The sequence below is a fragment of the Ambystoma mexicanum genome, chromosome 13 (genome assembly GCF_040938575.1).
Source record: "Ambystoma mexicanum isolate Mex_15411 chromosome 13, UKY_AmexF1_1, whole genome shotgun sequence".
In the NCBI taxonomy this organism is placed as follows: domain Eukaryota; kingdom Metazoa; phylum Chordata; class Amphibia; order Caudata; family Ambystomatidae; genus Ambystoma; species Ambystoma mexicanum.
In genome coordinates, this window is record NC_090938.1 from 358,119,480 (window position 1) to 358,136,431 (window position 16,952).

General features: G+C 43.5%; 17 non-coding genes across 17 annotated transcripts; 4 read left to right on the top strand and 13 right to left on the bottom strand.

The window, feature by feature from the left end:
* Window positions 1-291: 291 nt before the first annotated feature.
* On the bottom strand, window positions 292-373 carry TRNAS-GCU (transfer RNA serine (anticodon GCU)). The gene has a single exon. It is a non-coding gene; the product is annotated as a tRNA-Ser (tRNA).
* Window positions 374-1,060: 687 nt separating this feature from the next.
* Window positions 1,061-1,132, bottom strand: TRNAT-UGU (transfer RNA threonine (anticodon UGU)). The gene has a single exon. It is a non-coding gene; the product is annotated as a tRNA-Thr (tRNA).
* A 1,022-nt stretch (window positions 1,133-2,154) lies between these two features.
* TRNAI-UAU (transfer RNA isoleucine (anticodon UAU)) lies at window positions 2,155-2,249 on the top strand. The gene is made up of 2 exons: window positions 2,155-2,192; window positions 2,214-2,249. It is a non-coding gene; the product is annotated as a tRNA-Ile (tRNA).
* A 1,499-nt stretch (window positions 2,250-3,748) lies between these two features.
* On the bottom strand, window positions 3,749-3,820 carry TRNAT-CGU (transfer RNA threonine (anticodon CGU)). The gene has a single exon. It is a non-coding gene; the product is annotated as a tRNA-Thr (tRNA).
* Window positions 3,821-4,366: 546 nt separating this feature from the next.
* Window positions 4,367-4,448, bottom strand: TRNAS-GCU (transfer RNA serine (anticodon GCU)). The gene has a single exon. It is a non-coding gene; the product is annotated as a tRNA-Ser (tRNA).
* A 680-nt stretch (window positions 4,449-5,128) lies between these two features.
* On the bottom strand, window positions 5,129-5,200 carry TRNAT-UGU (transfer RNA threonine (anticodon UGU)). The gene has a single exon. It is a non-coding gene; the product is annotated as a tRNA-Thr (tRNA).
* Window positions 5,201-6,212: 1,012 nt separating this feature from the next.
* Window positions 6,213-6,307, top strand: TRNAI-UAU (transfer RNA isoleucine (anticodon UAU)). Its single transcript has 2 exons — window positions 6,213-6,250; window positions 6,272-6,307. It is a non-coding gene; the product is annotated as a tRNA-Ile (tRNA).
* A 1,488-nt stretch (window positions 6,308-7,795) lies between these two features.
* Window positions 7,796-7,867, bottom strand: TRNAT-CGU (transfer RNA threonine (anticodon CGU)). Its single transcript has one exon. It is a non-coding gene; the product is annotated as a tRNA-Thr (tRNA).
* A 546-nt stretch (window positions 7,868-8,413) lies between these two features.
* On the bottom strand, window positions 8,414-8,495 carry TRNAS-GCU (transfer RNA serine (anticodon GCU)). Its single transcript has one exon. It is a non-coding gene; the product is annotated as a tRNA-Ser (tRNA).
* Window positions 8,496-9,182: 687 nt separating this feature from the next.
* On the bottom strand, window positions 9,183-9,254 carry TRNAT-UGU (transfer RNA threonine (anticodon UGU)). The gene has a single exon. It is a non-coding gene; the product is annotated as a tRNA-Thr (tRNA).
* Window positions 9,255-10,276: 1,022 nt separating this feature from the next.
* Window positions 10,277-10,371, top strand: TRNAI-UAU (transfer RNA isoleucine (anticodon UAU)). Its single transcript has 2 exons — window positions 10,277-10,314; window positions 10,336-10,371. It is a non-coding gene; the product is annotated as a tRNA-Ile (tRNA).
* Window positions 10,372-11,870: 1,499 nt separating this feature from the next.
* On the bottom strand, window positions 11,871-11,942 carry TRNAT-CGU (transfer RNA threonine (anticodon CGU)). Its single transcript has one exon. It is a non-coding gene; the product is annotated as a tRNA-Thr (tRNA).
* Window positions 11,943-12,488: 546 nt separating this feature from the next.
* Window positions 12,489-12,570, bottom strand: TRNAS-GCU (transfer RNA serine (anticodon GCU)). Its single transcript has one exon. It is a non-coding gene; the product is annotated as a tRNA-Ser (tRNA).
* Window positions 12,571-13,250: 680 nt separating this feature from the next.
* TRNAT-UGU (transfer RNA threonine (anticodon UGU)) lies at window positions 13,251-13,322 on the bottom strand. The gene has a single exon. It is a non-coding gene; the product is annotated as a tRNA-Thr (tRNA).
* Window positions 13,323-14,334: 1,012 nt separating this feature from the next.
* TRNAI-UAU (transfer RNA isoleucine (anticodon UAU)) lies at window positions 14,335-14,429 on the top strand. The gene is made up of 2 exons: window positions 14,335-14,372; window positions 14,394-14,429. It is a non-coding gene; the product is annotated as a tRNA-Ile (tRNA).
* Window positions 14,430-15,917: 1,488 nt separating this feature from the next.
* Window positions 15,918-15,989, bottom strand: TRNAT-CGU (transfer RNA threonine (anticodon CGU)). Its single transcript has one exon. It is a non-coding gene; the product is annotated as a tRNA-Thr (tRNA).
* A 546-nt stretch (window positions 15,990-16,535) lies between these two features.
* TRNAS-GCU (transfer RNA serine (anticodon GCU)) lies at window positions 16,536-16,617 on the bottom strand. The gene has a single exon. It is a non-coding gene; the product is annotated as a tRNA-Ser (tRNA).
* Window positions 16,618-16,952: the final 335 nt, after the last annotated feature.

Below are 16,952 nucleotides of genomic sequence, written 5' to 3' on the forward strand. Positions count from 1 at the left end.
TTAGATAGCAGGTCAGAATGATGGCAAAATGAACATGTAAAAGGCAGACAACTAAAAGAAAAAAGAATTTGGGATGTAAGCTTGGGAGTTTACTAACTGCGCTGATTTTGGCTCCTATAATAGTAAAGAATGGAAACCTACGAGGAAAGTCTTTGACTAATTTCATTCTCCGCCTGCACCAATGAACTTATTTTTACATCTCTATTTCCATATCTGTACTCATTCCTGTCTTTCACAGGGAGGTTGAAAGACTTTGGTCTATGTTTAAATGCAGACTATAAAGAAAAAATACGACGAAGGTGGGATTCGAACCCACGCGTGCAGAGCACAATGGATTAGCAGTCCATCGCCTTAACCACTCGGCCACCTCGTCTGTTTGGGAACGGTGCTCGAGTCCCATGCTTAAAGAAGAGATAAAACAATGGTGGTGCAAAGTCAGTGAAAAATAGATCATGTTTGTCATAATAGAAACAAGATCGTTGACTCGTTCTTCCTTACCCGGCCATTGATAGATAAACACATCAAGTTGAAGTTCAGAAAAATATAACAAGAGCTCCTGGAGGGTTCACAACACTAATCCAGAGGAAGGTGCTTGAGCTTCCGTATGGCACACCATTAGTAGTAAAACCAGCATAACGCAAGCTCCAGTTTCCCAGTGTTTGGCATCATTCAACGTTTCCAGCCAAGATCAAAGTTCAGATGCTGCTGCTTCCTGTGATGTCATTGAATTTAAATAGTGAGTGATGGCAATAACCCTTTTCCAATTAAATTTTGCCACATCAACGTCCCTGAAAATAGAGAAAGGCGTGCAACCCAGAACCGCTGTACTGTTCAATAGAGTAAGGGCTTCACCGTGATCATCTGCATCTGTCATCACAAGATTATCAAGGTCTTTTTCTTGAAGAAATTAGGTCCAGAAAGCCGACCTTCCCCACAGACTATTCAGACACCTTGCGCTTGTGGCTTTGTTATAGGCCCGAATCCATTGGTAAAAGGTTGCACAGGTACAATGTGCAATATCAGTTCCTATTCAACAATGTTCAAGAAAATTACCATTTGGAGGCCCTGATGAGGATCGAACTCACGACCCCTGGTTTACAAGACCAGTGCTCTGCCACTGAGCTACAGAGCCCCTCAGGTTACGACGCATAACAGCAACACAACGAGCACACAACATGATGTTTACTGGGTAGACATATTTGAAGGGTGTGTGAGAATGTATGTATATGATTGTGATTTGACCTGTTTTTTTCTGGCCGATTTTTTGAGGAGCAGCTAATTTGTGCGTATTCCGTGCAATTTTAGGGTGACTAATGAGGAGATGTGATGCGTGAAAGTTGAAAAAAACATGTACATGGCAGCAGAGAGACAATATGGATATTACCTTTGCTTTTTTAAATTTCTATCCGGATTCTGGCTCAAAGGGTAGTCAAGCACAGCAGATTGCATTCCTGCCAGTAACACGACAACCTTGTTTGTGTCCTTCTTAATCAACTAACATGCATATTTTCACTTTTGTCTGTATGTTCTTTGAAAGCCAATGGCAATGGTGCTTAGAGCAATGCAGATGTTTAAAAAAGATTTCAAAAGTTAAAATCGACAAAGGTGGGATTCGAAACCACGCGTGTACAGCAGATTAGCAGTCCATCGCCTTAACCACTCGGCCACCTCGTCTACAGGGATTATGTTAGGCATTCAAGTCTTTACAGGTAATAACACAAACATCTTCAAAATAGAACCACAATGCGTTCCTTGTTGAGGTACATCCAGCCGTTTGCAGGAAAACTGCCTCACTTGCTGTTGAGAAAAATTCATCAAAGTCCTGGGGTGTTTATAGGCATCGCCAAGATGACATTGGGAGGTGTTTCAATTGACACGTGTTGAATATGAGGAAGAGCATCATGCTGGCTCCAGTGGCACTGCCTGCAGCATGACAAAAATGTAGAAGGGACATTTGACTGCACCATTGGCTGAACATCAATGGCAAAGTGTATATCAGGCTAAAAGGTAAGCTCCAGTGGCACAATATGGGCATTACAAGGCACCCATAATTTGGTGTCAGCTAAAAAGACAATGCCAGAGCTTGTGGGTGCTTTTGTACACTTGTGTGTGTGTTTGTGGGTGTAGTTTCATGTCGAAAACCAAAACACAGCAGCTCCAGTGGCGCAATCGGTTAGCGCGCGGTACTTATACAGCAGTACATGCAGTGAGCAATGCCGAGGTTGTGAGTTCAAGCCTCACCTGGAGCAACTTTGGAACTTTTTACTAATTCACCTCAAAACTGAATTATTGAACCAATAAATGTTCTGGACATTTTTTGGTTCACCTCAAGGTTTCCTTGATTGTCAGTTAATGTTGTATGACAGCTCCTCTGCCTTTTAGACATGGAATACTCATTGCAAGTTATTTATGGGGTGTTTGCGCTTTAAATACAGCTACGGAGGGTTTTTGAAAATAGAACAGAAAATAAAAAATGTCAACTGTTATTATACTCCATTTTCTGCTGAGCACCACTTACGGAAGACATTTGTAAAGGTAGAAAAAGGGTTACTGGAGTAGGATCCAGGAGACAATATCAACTTACAAAGAATAATGTTGTCTATTTACTGCATTATCGCCTTTGAAGCAAACCTCTGAGAATAAATACCCTTTCACTAATCAGGCAGTCACTTTGATAAAATCAAGCAGAACAAGGATGCTGATAGGAACTCGCCTCATTTGCATATGGGCTAGGGCTTCTGGGAGCCATGAGAATTAGGAGTTGAAGGTTTTGCAGATCGAGATTGCTAAAGGGCTGGGCATTTGCACAGACCTCTCCATGCCTGATTGGTGCCGAAGGTTAGTTGCAAGTGGTCCCCTGCTCACCCTACCTTACACAGGGCCATGCCCAGTTAGGCCCCTCAGGGCTAGGCCCGGCAGGGCTAAGCCCAGCGTTTGTCAGGCGTTCGTCAGGCGAAGTGCCTGGACCCCTGCTCATCATACCTCAGAATCTGGTCTAGCTATTGCAGACATGGGGAATGGTGCTTATATCCCATTGACAGCGCCCACAAGCTGCATACTAATAGCCAATGATGTGTGAATGCGGTCAGGGTAGCAGACATATAGAACAATTGGGTGGGTTCGCTTCCGAACTGGATGCACAGGAGCAGGAGAGAATGGCTGTTGGCGATGTATGCAACTTGCTCTGCATGAACACATCTACCGACCCCTTCCCCTACACACACGGGCACATACACACACACACACACACATAGCCATTGGAGCTATGCAGAGCTAATCAGAAAGATTGGTAATCATTAGAACATGAAAGATATGTGTTCATTTTTTATTAAACTTGTGGACTCCCGCAGAAACGGAGGGACTCACATCTCTAATTGAGGCTTGCTTACCTCTATACAAATGTGTTTGCTGGCTGTCTTTCTTCAACTGGTATGTGCGGTTGTGTCTGTCTTTGTCTTTCAACACGCCTGGCACGTTTACATTATCAAAGAGATGATTGTATGGAGATGGGGAACACCCCTCCGTTGCATTGTGTACTTGAACAGTCTTTTCACCAAAGCAGCTACATGCGACATTGCAAGGTTTTTGTCAGTCTTTGCCTGAAAACATTAGGCCTTCCTCTCGAACTCTATTTCACTCCTTCTGTGGAAGACTTCAATTATGAGGATGCATCCCGTCATAAAAGGTTCTCTGTAGATGGTGCAACTCTGGCTTCTCTTCCCCGTGCTTTTTGAAAATAATCCGCCCGAGGCCCTGATGAGGTTTGAACTCATGACCCCTGGTTTACGAGACCAGTGCTCTGCCACTGAGCTACAAGGCCACCTGCTGCTTGCTCACAGCCAACAACAGAAAGTGCAAAGAAACCATGGGTTTGACCTAGGTAGATCTCCAGGTATATGAATTTCTGGTTGTGTAAAAATGGCTGTATATCTCTGCATGTGTTCAGTACGTCATCATACATCTGATTTGCGAAAGCGTGTGTGCTTATGTTGGTGATACATTGTCGGTATGCGTTTGAGTATGTACTTTTACGGGTATGTATGTATTGAGTAGGATGCTGAACAGGTTCATGAGTTTAGATAGCAGGTCAGAATGATGGCAAAATGAACATGTAAAAGGCAGACAACTAAAAGAAAAAAGAATTTGGGATGTAAGCTTGGGAGTTTACTAACTGCGCTGATTTTGGCTCCTATAATAGTAAAGAATGGAAACCTACGAGGAAAGTCTTTGACTAATTTCATTCTCCGCCTGCACCAATGAACTTATTTTTACATCTCTATTTCCATATCTGTACTCATTCCTGTCTTTCACAGGGAGGTTGAAAGACTTTGGTCTATGTTTAAATGCAGACTATAAAGAAAAAATACGACGAAGGTGGGATTCGAACCTACGCGTGCAGAGCACAATGGATTAGCAGTCCATCGCCTTAACCACTCGGCCACCTCGTCTGTTTGGGAACGGTGCTCGAGTCCCATGCTTAAAGAAGAGATAAAACAATGGTGGTGCAAAGTCAGTGAAAAATAGATCATGTTTGTCATAATAGAAACAAGATCGTTGACTCGTTCTTCCTTACCCGGCCATTGATAGATAAACACATCAAGTTGAAGTTCAGAAAAATATAACAAGAGCTCCTGGAGGGTTCACAACACTAATCCAGAGGAAGGTGCTTGAGCTTCCGTATGGCACACCATTAGTAGTAAAACCAGCATAACGCAAGCTCCAGTTTCCCAGTGTTTGGCATCATTCAACGTTTCCAGCCAAGATCAAAGTTCAGATGCTGCTGCTTCCTGTGATGTCATTGAATTTAAATAGTGAGTGATGGCAATAACCCTTTTCCAATTAAATTTTGCCACATCAACGTCCCTGAAAATAGAGAAAGGCGTGCAACCCAGAACCGCTGTACTGTTCAATAGAGTAAGGGCTTCACCGTGATCATCTGCATCTGTCATCACAAGATTATCAAGGTCTTTTTCTTGAAGAAATTAGGTCCAGAAAGCCGACCTTCCCCACAGACTATTCAGACACCTTGCGCTTGTGGCTTTGTTATAGGCCCGAATCCATTGGTAAAAGGTTGCACAGGTACAATATCAGTTCCTATTCAACAATGTTCAAGAAAATTACCATTTGGAGGCCCTGATGAGGATCGAACTCACGACCCCTGGTTTACAAGACCAGTGCTCTGCCACTGAGCTACAGAGCCCCTCAGGTTACGACGCATAACAGCAACACAACGAGCACACAACATGATGTTTACTGGGTAGACATATTTGAAGGGTGTGTGAGAATGTATGTATATGATTGTGATTTGACCTGTTTTTTTCTGGCCGATTTTTTGAGGAGCAGCTAATTTGTGCGTATTCCGTGCAATTTTAGGGTGACTAATGAGGAGATGTGATGCGTGAAAGTTGAAAAAAACATGTACATGGCAGCAGAGAGACAATATGGATATTACCTTTGCTTTTTTAAATTTCTATCCGGATTCTGGCTCAAAGGGTAGTCAAGCACAGCAGATTGCATTCCTGCCAGTAACACGACAACCTTGTTTGTGTCCTTCTTAATCAACTAACATGCATATTTTCACTTTTGTCTGTATGTTCTTTGAAAGCCAATGGCAATGGTGCTTAGAGCAATGCAGATGTTTTCAAAAGTTAAAATCGACAAAGGTGGGATTCGAAACCACGCGTGTACAGCAGATTAGCAGTCCATCGCCTTAACCACTCGGCCACCTCGTCTACAGGGATTATGTTAGGCATTCAAGTCTTTACAGGTAATAACACAAACATCTTCAAAATAGAACCACAATGCGTTCCTTGTTGAGGTACATCCAGCCGTTTGCAGGAAAACTGCCTCACTTGCTGTTGAGAAAAATTCATCAAAGTCCTGGGGTGTTTATAGGCATCGCCAAGATGACATTGGGAGGTGTTTCAATTGACACGTGTTGAATATGAGGAAGAGCATCATGCTGGCTCCAGTGGCACTGCCTGCAGCATGACAAAAATGTAGAAGGGACATTTGACTGCACCATTGGCTGAACATCAGTGGCAAAGTGTATATCAGGCTAAAAGGTAAGCTCCAGTGGCACAATATGGGCACTACAAGGCACCCATAATTTGGTGTCAGCTAAAAAGACAATGCCAGAGCTTGTGGGTGCTTTTGTACACTTGTGTGTGTGTTTGTGGGTGTAGTTTCATGTCGAAAACCAAAACACAGCAGCTCCAGTGGCGCAATCGGTTAGCGCGCGGTACTTATACAGCAGTACATGCAGTGAGCAATGCCGAGGTTGTGAGTTCAAGCCTCACCTGGAGCAACTTTGGAACTTTTTACTAATTCACCTCAAAACTGAATTATTGAACCAATAAATGTTCTGGACATTTTTTGGTTCACCTCAAGGTTTCCTTGATTGTCAGTTAATGTTGTATGACAGCTCCTCTGCCTTTTAGACATGGAATACTCATTGCAAGTTATTTATGGGGTGTTTGCGCTTTAAATACAGCTACGGAGGGTTTTTGAAAATAGAACAGAAAATAAAAAATGTCAACTGTTATTATACTCCATTTTCTGCTGAGCACCACTTACGGAAGACATTTGTAAAGGTAGAAAAAGGGTTACTGGAGTAGGATCCAGGAGACAATATCAACTTACAAAGAATAATGTTGTCTATTTACTGCATTATCGCCTTTGAAGCAAACCTCTGAGAATAAATACCCTTTCACTAATCAGGCAGTCACTTTGATAAAATCAAGCAGAACAAGGATGCTGATAGGAACTCGCCTCATTTGCATATGGGCTAGGGCTTCTGGGAGCCATGAGAATTAGGAGTTGAAGGTTTTGCAGATCGAGATTGCTAAAGGGCTGGGCATTTGCACAGACCTCTCCATGCCTGATTGGTGCCGAAGGTTAGTTGCAAGTGGTCCCCTGCTCACCCTACCTTACACAGGGCCATGCCCAGTTAGGCCCCTCAGGGCTAGGCCCGGCAGGGCTAAGCCCGGCGTTCGTCAGGCGAAGTGCCTGGACCCCTGCTCATCATACCTCAGAATCTGGTCTAGCTATTGCAGACATGGGGAATGGTGCTTATATCCCATTGACAGCGCCCACAAGCTGCATACTAATAGCCAATGATGTGTGAATGCGGTCAGGGTAGCAGACATATAGAACAATTGGGTGGGTTCGCTTCCGAACTGGATGCACAGGAGCAGGAGAGAATGGCTGTTGGCGATGTATGCAACTTGCTCTGCGTGAACACATCTACCGACCCCTTCCCCTACACACACGGGCACATACACACACACACACACACATAGCCATTGGAGCTATGCAGAGCTAATCAGAAAGATTGGTAATCATTAGAACATGAAAGATATGTGTTCATTTTTTATTAAACTTGTGGACTCCCGCAGAAACGGAGGGACTCACATCTCTAATTGAGGCTTGCTTACCTCTATACAAATGTGTTTGCTGGCTGTCTTTCTTCAACTGGTATGTGCGGTTGTGTCTGTCTTTGTCTTTCAACACGCCTGGCACGTTTACATTATCAAAGAGATGATTGTATGGAGATGGGGAACACCCCTCCGTTGCATTGTGAACTTGAACAGTCTTTTCACCAAAGCAGCTACATGCGACATTGCAAGGTTTTTGTCAGTCTTTGCCTGAAAACATTAGGCCTTCCTCTCGAACTCTATTTCACTCCTTCTGTGGAAGACTTCAATTATGAGGATGCATCCCGTCATAAAAGGTTCTCTGTAGATGGTGCAACTCTGGCTTCTCTTCCCCGTGCTTTTTGAAAATAATCCGCCCGAGGCCCTGATGAGGTTTGAACTCATGACCCCTGGTTTACGAGACCAGTGCTCTGCCACTGAGCTACAAGGCCACCTGCTGCTTGCTCACAGCCAACAACAGAAAGTGCAAAGAAACCATGGGTTTTACCTAGGTAGATCTCCAGGTATATGAATTTCTGGTTGTGTAAAAATGGCTGTATATCTCTGCATGTGTTCAGTACGTCATCATACATCTGATTTGCGAAAGCGTGTGTGCTTATGTTGGTGATACATTGTCGGTATGCGTTTGAGTATGTACTTTTACGGGTATGTATGTATTGAGTAGGATGCTGAACAGGTTCATGAGTTTAGATAGCAGGTCAGAATGATGGCAAAATGAACATGTAAAAGGCAGACAACTAAAAGAAAAAAGAATTTGGGATGTAAGCTTGGGAGTTTACTAACTGCGCTGATTTTGGCTCCTATAATAGTAAAGAATGGAAACCTACGAGGAAAGTCTTTGACTAATTTCATTCTCCGCCTGCACCAATGAACTTATTTTTACATCTCTATTTCCATATCTGTACTCATTCCTGTCTTTCACAGGGAGGTTGAAAGACTTTGGTCTATGTTTAAATGCAGACTATAAAGAAAAAATACGACGAAGGTGGGATTCGAACCTACGCGTGCAGAGCACAATGGATTAGCAGTCCATCGCCTTAACCACTCGGCCACCTCGTCTGTTTGGGAACGGTGCTCGAGTCCCATGCTTAAAGAAGAGATAAAACAATGGTGGTGCAAAGTCAGTGAAAAATAGATCATGTTTGTCATAATAGAAACAAGATCGTTGACTCGTTCTTCCTTACCCGGCCATTGATAGATAAACACATCAAGTTGAAGTTCAGAAAAATATAACAAGAGCTCCTGGAGGGTTCACAACACTAATCCAGAGGAAGGTGCTTGAGCTTCCGTATGGCACACCATTAGTAGTAAAACCAGCATAACGCAAGCTCCAGTTTCCCAGTGTTTGGCATCATTCAACGTTTCCAGCCAAGATCAAAGTTCAGATGCTGCTGCTTCCTGTGATGTCATTGAATTTAAATAGTGAGTGATGGCAATAACCCTTTTCCAATTAAATTTTGCCACATCAACGTCCCTGAAAATAGAGAAAGGCGTGCAACCCAGAACCGCTGTACTGTTCAATAGAGTAAGGGCTTCACCGTGATCATCTGCATCTGTCATCACAAGATTATCAAGGTCTTTTTCTTGAAGAAATTAGGTCCAGAAAGCCGACCTTCCCCACAGACTATTCAGACACCTTGCGCTTGTGGCTTTGTTATAGGCCCGAATCCATTGGTAAAAGGTTGCACAGGTACAATGTGCAATATCAGTTCCTATTCAACAATGTTCAAGAAAATTACCATTTGGAGGCCCTGATGAGGATCGAACTCACGACCCCTGGTTTACAAGACCAGTGCTCTGCCACTGAGCTACAGAGCCCCTCAGGTTACGACGCATAACAGCAACACAACGAGCACACAACATGATGTTTACTGGGTAGACATATTTGAAGGGTGTGTGAGAATGTATGTATATGATTGTGATTTGACCTGTTTTTTTCTGGCCGATTTTTTGAGGAGCAGCTAATTTGTGCGTATTCCGTGCAATTTTAGGGTGACTAATGAGGAGATGTGATGCGTGAAAGTTGAAAAAAACATGTACATGGCAGCAGAGAGACAATATGGATATTACCTTTGCTTTTTTAAATTTCTATCCGGATTCTGGCTCAAAGGGTAGTCAAGCACAGCAGATTGCATTCCTGCCAGTAACACGACAACCTTGTTTGTGTCCTTCTTAATCAACTAACATGCATATTTTCACTTTTGTCTGTATGTTCTTTGAAAGCCAATGGCAATGGTGCTTAGAGCAATGCAGATGTTTAAAAAAGATTTCAAAAGTTAAAATCGACAAAGGTGGGATTCGAAACCACGCGTGTACAGCAGATTAGCAGTCCATCGCCTTAACCACTCGGCCACCTCGTCTACAGGGATTATGTTAGGCATTCAAGTCTTTACAGGTAATAACACAAACATCTTCAAAATAGAACCACAATGCGTTCCTTGTTGAGGTACATCCAGCCGTTTGCAGGAAAACTGCCTCACTTGCTGTTGAGAAAAATTCATCAAAGTCCTGGGGTGTTTATAGGCATCGCCAAGATGACATTGGGAGGTGTTTCAATTGACACGTGTTGAATATGAGGAAGAGCATCATGCTGGCTCCAGTGGCACTGCCTGCAGCATGACAAAAATGTAGAAGGGACATTTGACTGCACCATTGGCTGAACATCAGTGGCAAAGTGTATATCAGGCTAAAAGGTAAGCTCCAGTGGCACAATATGGGCACTACAAGGCACCCATAATTTGGTGTCAGCTAAAAAGACAATGCCAGAGCTTGTGGATGCTTTTGTACACTTGTGTGTGTGTTTGTGGGTGTAGTTTCATGTCGAAAACCAAAACACAGCAGCTCCAGTGGCGCAATCGGTTAGCGCGCGGTACTTATACAGCAGTACATGCAGTGAGCAATGCCGAGGTTGTGAGTTCAAGCCTCACCTGGAGCAACTTTGGAACTTTTTACTAATTCACCTCAAAACTGAATTATTGAACCAATAAATGTTCTGGACATTTTTTGGTTCACCTCAAGGTTTCCTTGATTGTCAGTTAATGTTGTATGACAGCTCCTCTGCCTTTTAGACATGGAATACTCATTGCAAGTTATTTATGGGGTGTTTGCGCTTTAAATACAGCTACGGAGGGTTTTTGAAAATAGAACAGAAAATAAAAAATGTCAACTGTTATTATACTCCATTTTCTGCTGAGCACCACTTACGGAAGACATTTGTAAAGGTAGAAAAAGGGTTACTGGAGTAGGATCCAGGAGACAATATCAACTTACAAAGAATAATGTTGTCTATTTACTGCATTATCGCCTTTGAAGCAAACCTCTGAGAATAAATACCCTTTCACTAATCAGGCAGTCACTTTGATAAAATCAAGCAGAACAAGGATGCTGATAGGAACTCGCCTCATTTGCATATGGGCTAGGGCTTCTGGGAGCCATGAGAATTAGGAGTTGAAGGTTTTGCAGATCGAGATTGCTAAAGGGCTGGGCATTTGCACAGACCTCTCCATGCCTGATTGGTGCCGAAGGTTAGTTGCAAGTGGTCCCCTGCTCACCCTACCTTACACAGGGCCATGCCCAGTTAGGCCCCTCAGGGCTAGGCCCGGCAGGGCTAAGCCCAGCGTTTGTCAGGCGTTCGTCAGGCGAAGTGCCTGGACCCCTGCTCATCATACCTCAGAATCTGGTCTAGCTATTGCAGACATGGGGAATGGTGCTTATATCCCATTGACAGCGCCCACAAGCTGCATACTAATAGCCAATGATGTGTGAATGCGGTCAGGGTAGCAGACATATAGAACAATTGGGTGGGTTCGCTTCCGAACTGGATGCACAGGAGCAGGAGAGAATGGCTGTTGGCGATGTATGCAACTTGCTCTGCGTGAACACATCTACCGACCCCTTCCCCTACACACACGGGCACATACACACACACACACACACATAGCCATTGGAGCTATGCAGAGCTAATCAGAAAGATTGGTAATCATTAGAACATGAAAGATATGTGTTCATTTTTTATTAAACTTGTGGACTCCCGCAGAAACGGAGGGACTCACATCTCTAATTGAGGCTTGCTTACCTCTATACAAATGTGTTTGCTGGCTGTCTTTCTTCAACTGGTATGTGCGGTTGTGTCTGTCTTTGTCTTTCAACACGCCTGGCACGTTTACATTATCAAAGAGATGATTGTATGGAGATGGGGAACACCCCTCCGTTGCATTGTGTACTTGAACAGTCTTTTCACCAAAGCAGCTACATGCGACATTGCAAGGTTTTTGTCAGTCTTTGCCTGAAAACATTAGGCCTTCCTCTCGAACTCTATTTCACTCCTTCTGTGGAAGACTTCAATTATGAGGATGCATCCCGTCATAAAAGGTTCTCTGTAGATGGTGCAACTCTGGCTTCTCTTCCCCGTGCTTTTTGAAAATAATCCGCCCGAGGCCCTGATGAGGTTTGAACTCATGACCCCTGGTTTACGAGACCAGTGCTCTGCCACTGAGCTACAAGGCCACCTGCTGCTTGCTCACAGCCAACAACAGAAAGTGCAAAGAAACCATGGGTTTTACCTAGGTAGATCTCCAGGTATATGAATTTCTGGTTGTGTAAAAATGGCTGTATATCTCTGCATGTGTTCAGTACGTCATCATACATCTGATTTGCGAAAGCGTGTGTGCTTATGTTGGTGATACATTGTCGGTATGCGTTTGGGTATGTACTTTTACGGGTATGTATGTATTGAGTAGGATGCTGAACAGGTTCATGAGTTTAGATAGCAGGTCAGAATGATGGCAAAATGAACATGTAAAAGGCAGACAACTAAAAGAAAAAAGAATTTGGGATGTAAGCTTGGGAGTTTACTAACTGCGCTGATTTTGGCTCCTATAATAGTAAAGAATGGAAACCTACGAGGAAAGTCTTTGACTAATTTCATTCTCCGCCTGCACCAATGAACTTATTTTTACATCTCTATTTCCATATCTGTACTCATTCCTGTCTTTCACAGGGAGGTTGAAAGACTTTGGTCTATGTTTAAATGCAGACTATAAAGAAAAAATACGACGAAGGTGGGATTCGAACCCACGCGTGCAGAGCACAATGGATTAGCAGTCCATCGCCTTAACCACTCGGCCACCTCGTCTGTTTGGGAACGGTGCTCGAGTCCCATGCTTAAAGAAGAGATAAAACAATGGTGGTGCAAAGTCAGTGAAAAATAGATCATGTTTGTCATAATAGAAACAAGATCGTTGACTCGTTCTTCCTTACCCGGCCATTGATAGATAAACACATCAAGTTGAAGTTCAGAAAAATATAACAAGAGCTCCTGGAGGGTTCACAACACTAATCCAGAGGAAGGTGCTTGAGCTTCCGTATGGCACACCATTAGTAGTAAAACCAGCATAACGCAAGCTCCAGTTTCCCAGTGTTTGGCATCATTCAACGTTTCCAGCCAAGATCAAAGTTCAGATGCTGCTGCTTCCTGTGATGTCATTGAATTTAAATAGTGAGTGATGGCAATAACCCTTTTCCAATTAAATTTTGCCACATCAACGTCCCTGAAAATAGAGAAAGGCGTGCAACCCAGAACCGCTGTACTGTTCAATAGAGTAAGGGCTTCACCGTGATCATCTGCATCTGTCATCACAAGATTATCAAGGTCTTTTTCTTGAAGAAATTAGGTCCAGAAAGCCGACCTTCCCCACAGACTATTCAGACACCTTGCGCTTGTGGCTTTGTTATAGGCCCGAATCCATTGGTAAAAGGTTGCACAGGTACAATATCAGTTCCTATTCAACAATGTTCAAGAAAATTACCATTTGGAGGCCCTGATGAGGATCGAACTCACGACCCCTGGTTTACAAGACCAGTGCTCTGCCACTGAGCTACAGAGCCCCTCAGGTTACGACGCATAACAGCAACACAACGAGCACACAACATGATGTTTACTGGGTAGACATATTTGAAGGGTGTGTGAGAATGTATGTATATGATTGTGATTTGACCTGTTTTTTTCTGGCCGATTTTTTGAGGAGCAGCTAATTTGTGCGTATTCCGTGCAATTTTAGGGTGACTAATGAGGAGATGTGATGCGTGAAAGTTGAAAAAAACATGTACATGGCAGCAGAGAGACAATATGGATATTACCTTTGCTTTTTTAAATTTCTATCCGGATTCTGGCTCAAAGGGTAGTCAAGCACAGCAGATTGCATTCCTGCCAGTAACACGACAACCTTGTTTGTGTCCTTCTTAATCAACTAACATGCATATTTTCACTTTTGTCTGTATGTTCTTTGAAAGCCAATGGCAATGGTGCTTAGAGCAATGCAGATGTTTTCAAAAGTTAAAATCGACAAAGGTGGGATTCGAAACCACGCGTGTACAGCAGATTAGCAGTCCATCGCCTTAACCACTCGGCCACCTCGTCTACAGGGATTATGTTAGGCATTCAAGTCTTTACAGGTAATAACACAAACATCTTCAAAATAGAACCACAATGCGTTCCTTGTTGAGGTACATCCAGCCGTTTGCAGGAAAACTGCCTCACTTGCTGTTGAGAAAAATTCATCAAAGTCCTGGGGTGTTTATAGGCATCGCCAAGATGACATTGGGAGGTGTTTCAATTGACACGTGTTGAATATGAGGAAGAGCATCATGCTGGCTCCAGTGGCACTGCCTGCAGCATGACAAAAATGTAGAAGGGACATTTGACTGCACCATTGGCTGAACATCAGTGGCAAAGTGTATATCAGGCTAAAAGGTAAGCTCCAGTGGCACAATATGGGCACTACAAGGCACCCATAATTTGGTGTCAGCTAAAAAGACAATGCCAGAGCTTGTGGGTGCTTTTGTACACTTGTGTGTGTGTTTGTGGGTGTAGTTTCATGTCGAAAACCAAAACACAGCAGCTCCAGTGGCGCAATCGGTTAGCGCGCGGTACTTATACAGCAGTACATGCAGTGAGCAATGCCGAGGTTGTGAGTTCAAGCCTCACCTGGAGCAACTTTGGAACTTTTTACTAATTCACCTCAAAACTGAATTATTGAACCAATAAATGTTCTGGACATTTTTTGGTTCACCTCAAGGTTTCCTTGATTGTCAGTTAATGTTGTATGACAGCTCCTCTGCCTTTTAGACATGGAATACTCATTGCAAGTTATTTATGGGGTGTTTGCGCTTTAAATACAGCTACGGAGGGTTTTTGAAAATAGAACAGAAAATAAAAAATGTCAACTGTTATTATACTCCATTTTCTGCTGAGCACCACTTACGGAAGACATTTGTAAAGGTAGAAAAAGGGTTACTGGAGTAGGATCCAGGAGACAATATCAACTTACAAAGAATAATGTTGTCTATTTACTGCATTATCGCCTTTGAAGCAAACCTCTGAGAATAAATACCCTTTCACTAATCAGGCAGTCACTTTGATAAAATCAAGCAGAACAAGGATGCTGATAGGAACTCGCCTCATTTGCATATGGGCTAGGGCTTCTGGGAGCCATGAGAATTAGGAGTTGAAGGTTTTGCAGATCGAGATTGCTAAAGGGCTGGGCATTTGCACAGACCTCTCCATGCCTGATTGGTGCCGAAGGTTAGTTGCAAGTGGTCCCCTGCTCACCCTACCTTACACAGGGCCATGCCCAGTTAGGCCCCTCAGGGCTAGGCCCGGCAGGGCTAAGCCCGGCGTTCGTCAGGCGAAGTGCCTGGACCCCTGCTCATCATACCTCAGAATCTGGTCTAGCTATTGCAGACATGGGGAATGGTGCTTATATCCCATTGACAGCGCCCACAAGCTGCATACTAATAGCCAATGATGTGTGAATGCGGTCAGGGTAGCAGACATATAGAACAATTGGGTGGGTTCGCTTCCGAACTGGATGCACAGGAGCAGGAGAGAATGGCTGTTGGCGATGTATGCAACTTGCTCTGCGTGAACACATCTACCGACCCCTTCCCCTACACACACGGGCACATACACACACACACACACACATAGCCATTGGAGCTATGCAGAGCTAATCAGAAAGATTGGTAATCATTAGAACATGAAAGATATGTGTTCATTTTTTATTAAACTTGTGGACTCCCGCAGAAACGGAGGGACTCACATCTCTAATTGAGGCTTGCTTACCTCTATACAAATGTGTTTGCTGGCTGTCTTTCTTCAACTGGTATGTGCGGTTGTGTCTGTCTTTGTCTTTCAACACGCCTGGCACGTTTACATTATCAAAGAGATGATTGTATGGAGATGGGGAACACCCCTCCGTTGCATTGTGAACTTGAACAGTCTTTTCACCAAAGCAGCTACATGCGACATTGCAAGGTTTTTGTCAGTCTTTGCCTGAAAACATTAGGCCTTCCTCTCGAACTCTATTTCACTCCTTCTGTGGAAGACTTCAATTATGAGGATGCATCCCGTCATAAAAGGTTCTCTGTAGATGGTGCAACTCTGGCTTCTCTTCCCCGTGCTTTTTGAAAATAATCCGCCCGAGGCCCTGATGAGGTTTGAACTCATGACCCCTGGTTTACGAGACCAGTGCTCTGCCACTGAGCTACAAGGCCACCTGCTGCTTGCTCACAGCCAACAACAGAAAGTGCAAAGAAACCATGGGTTTTACCTAGGTAGATCTCCAGGTATATGAATTTCTGGTTGTGTAAAAATGGCTGTATATCTCTGCATGTGTTCAGTACGTCATCATACATCTGATTTGCGAAAGCGTGTGTGCTTATGTTGGTGATACATTGTCGGTATGCGTTTGAGTATGTACTTTTACGGGTATGTATGTATTGAGTAGGATGCTGAACAGGTTCATGAGTTTAGATAGCAGGTCAGAATGATGGCAAAATGAACATGTAAAAGGCAGACAACTAAAAGAAAAAAGAATTTGGGATGTAAGCTTGGGAGTTTACTAACTGCGCTGATTTTGGCTCCTATAATAGTAAAGAATGGAAACCTACGAGGAAAGTCTTTGACTAATTTCATTCTCCGCCTGCACCAATGAACTTATTTTTACATCTCTATTTCCATATCTGTACTCATTCCTGTCTTTCACAGGGAGGTTGAAAGACTTTGGTCTATGTTTAAATGCAGACTATAAAGAAAAAATACGACGAAGGTGGGATTCGAACCTACGCGTGCAGAGCACAATGGATTAGCAGTCCATCGCCTTAACCACTCGGCCACCTCGTCTGTTTGGGAACGGTGCTCGAGTCCCATGCTTAAAGAAGAGATAAAACAATGGTGGTGCAAAGTCAGTGAAAAATAGATCATGTTTGTCATAATAGAAACAAGATCGTTGACTCGTTCTTCCTTACCCGGCCATTGATAGATAAACACATCAAGTTGAAGTTCAGAAAAATATAACAAGAGCTCCTGGAGGGTTCACAACACTAATCCAGAGGAAGGTGCTTGAGCTTCCGTATGGCACACCATTAGTAGTAAAACCAGCATAACGCAAGCTCCAGTTTCCCAGTGTTTGGCATCATTCAACGTTTCCAGCCAAGATCAAAGTTCAGATGCTGCTG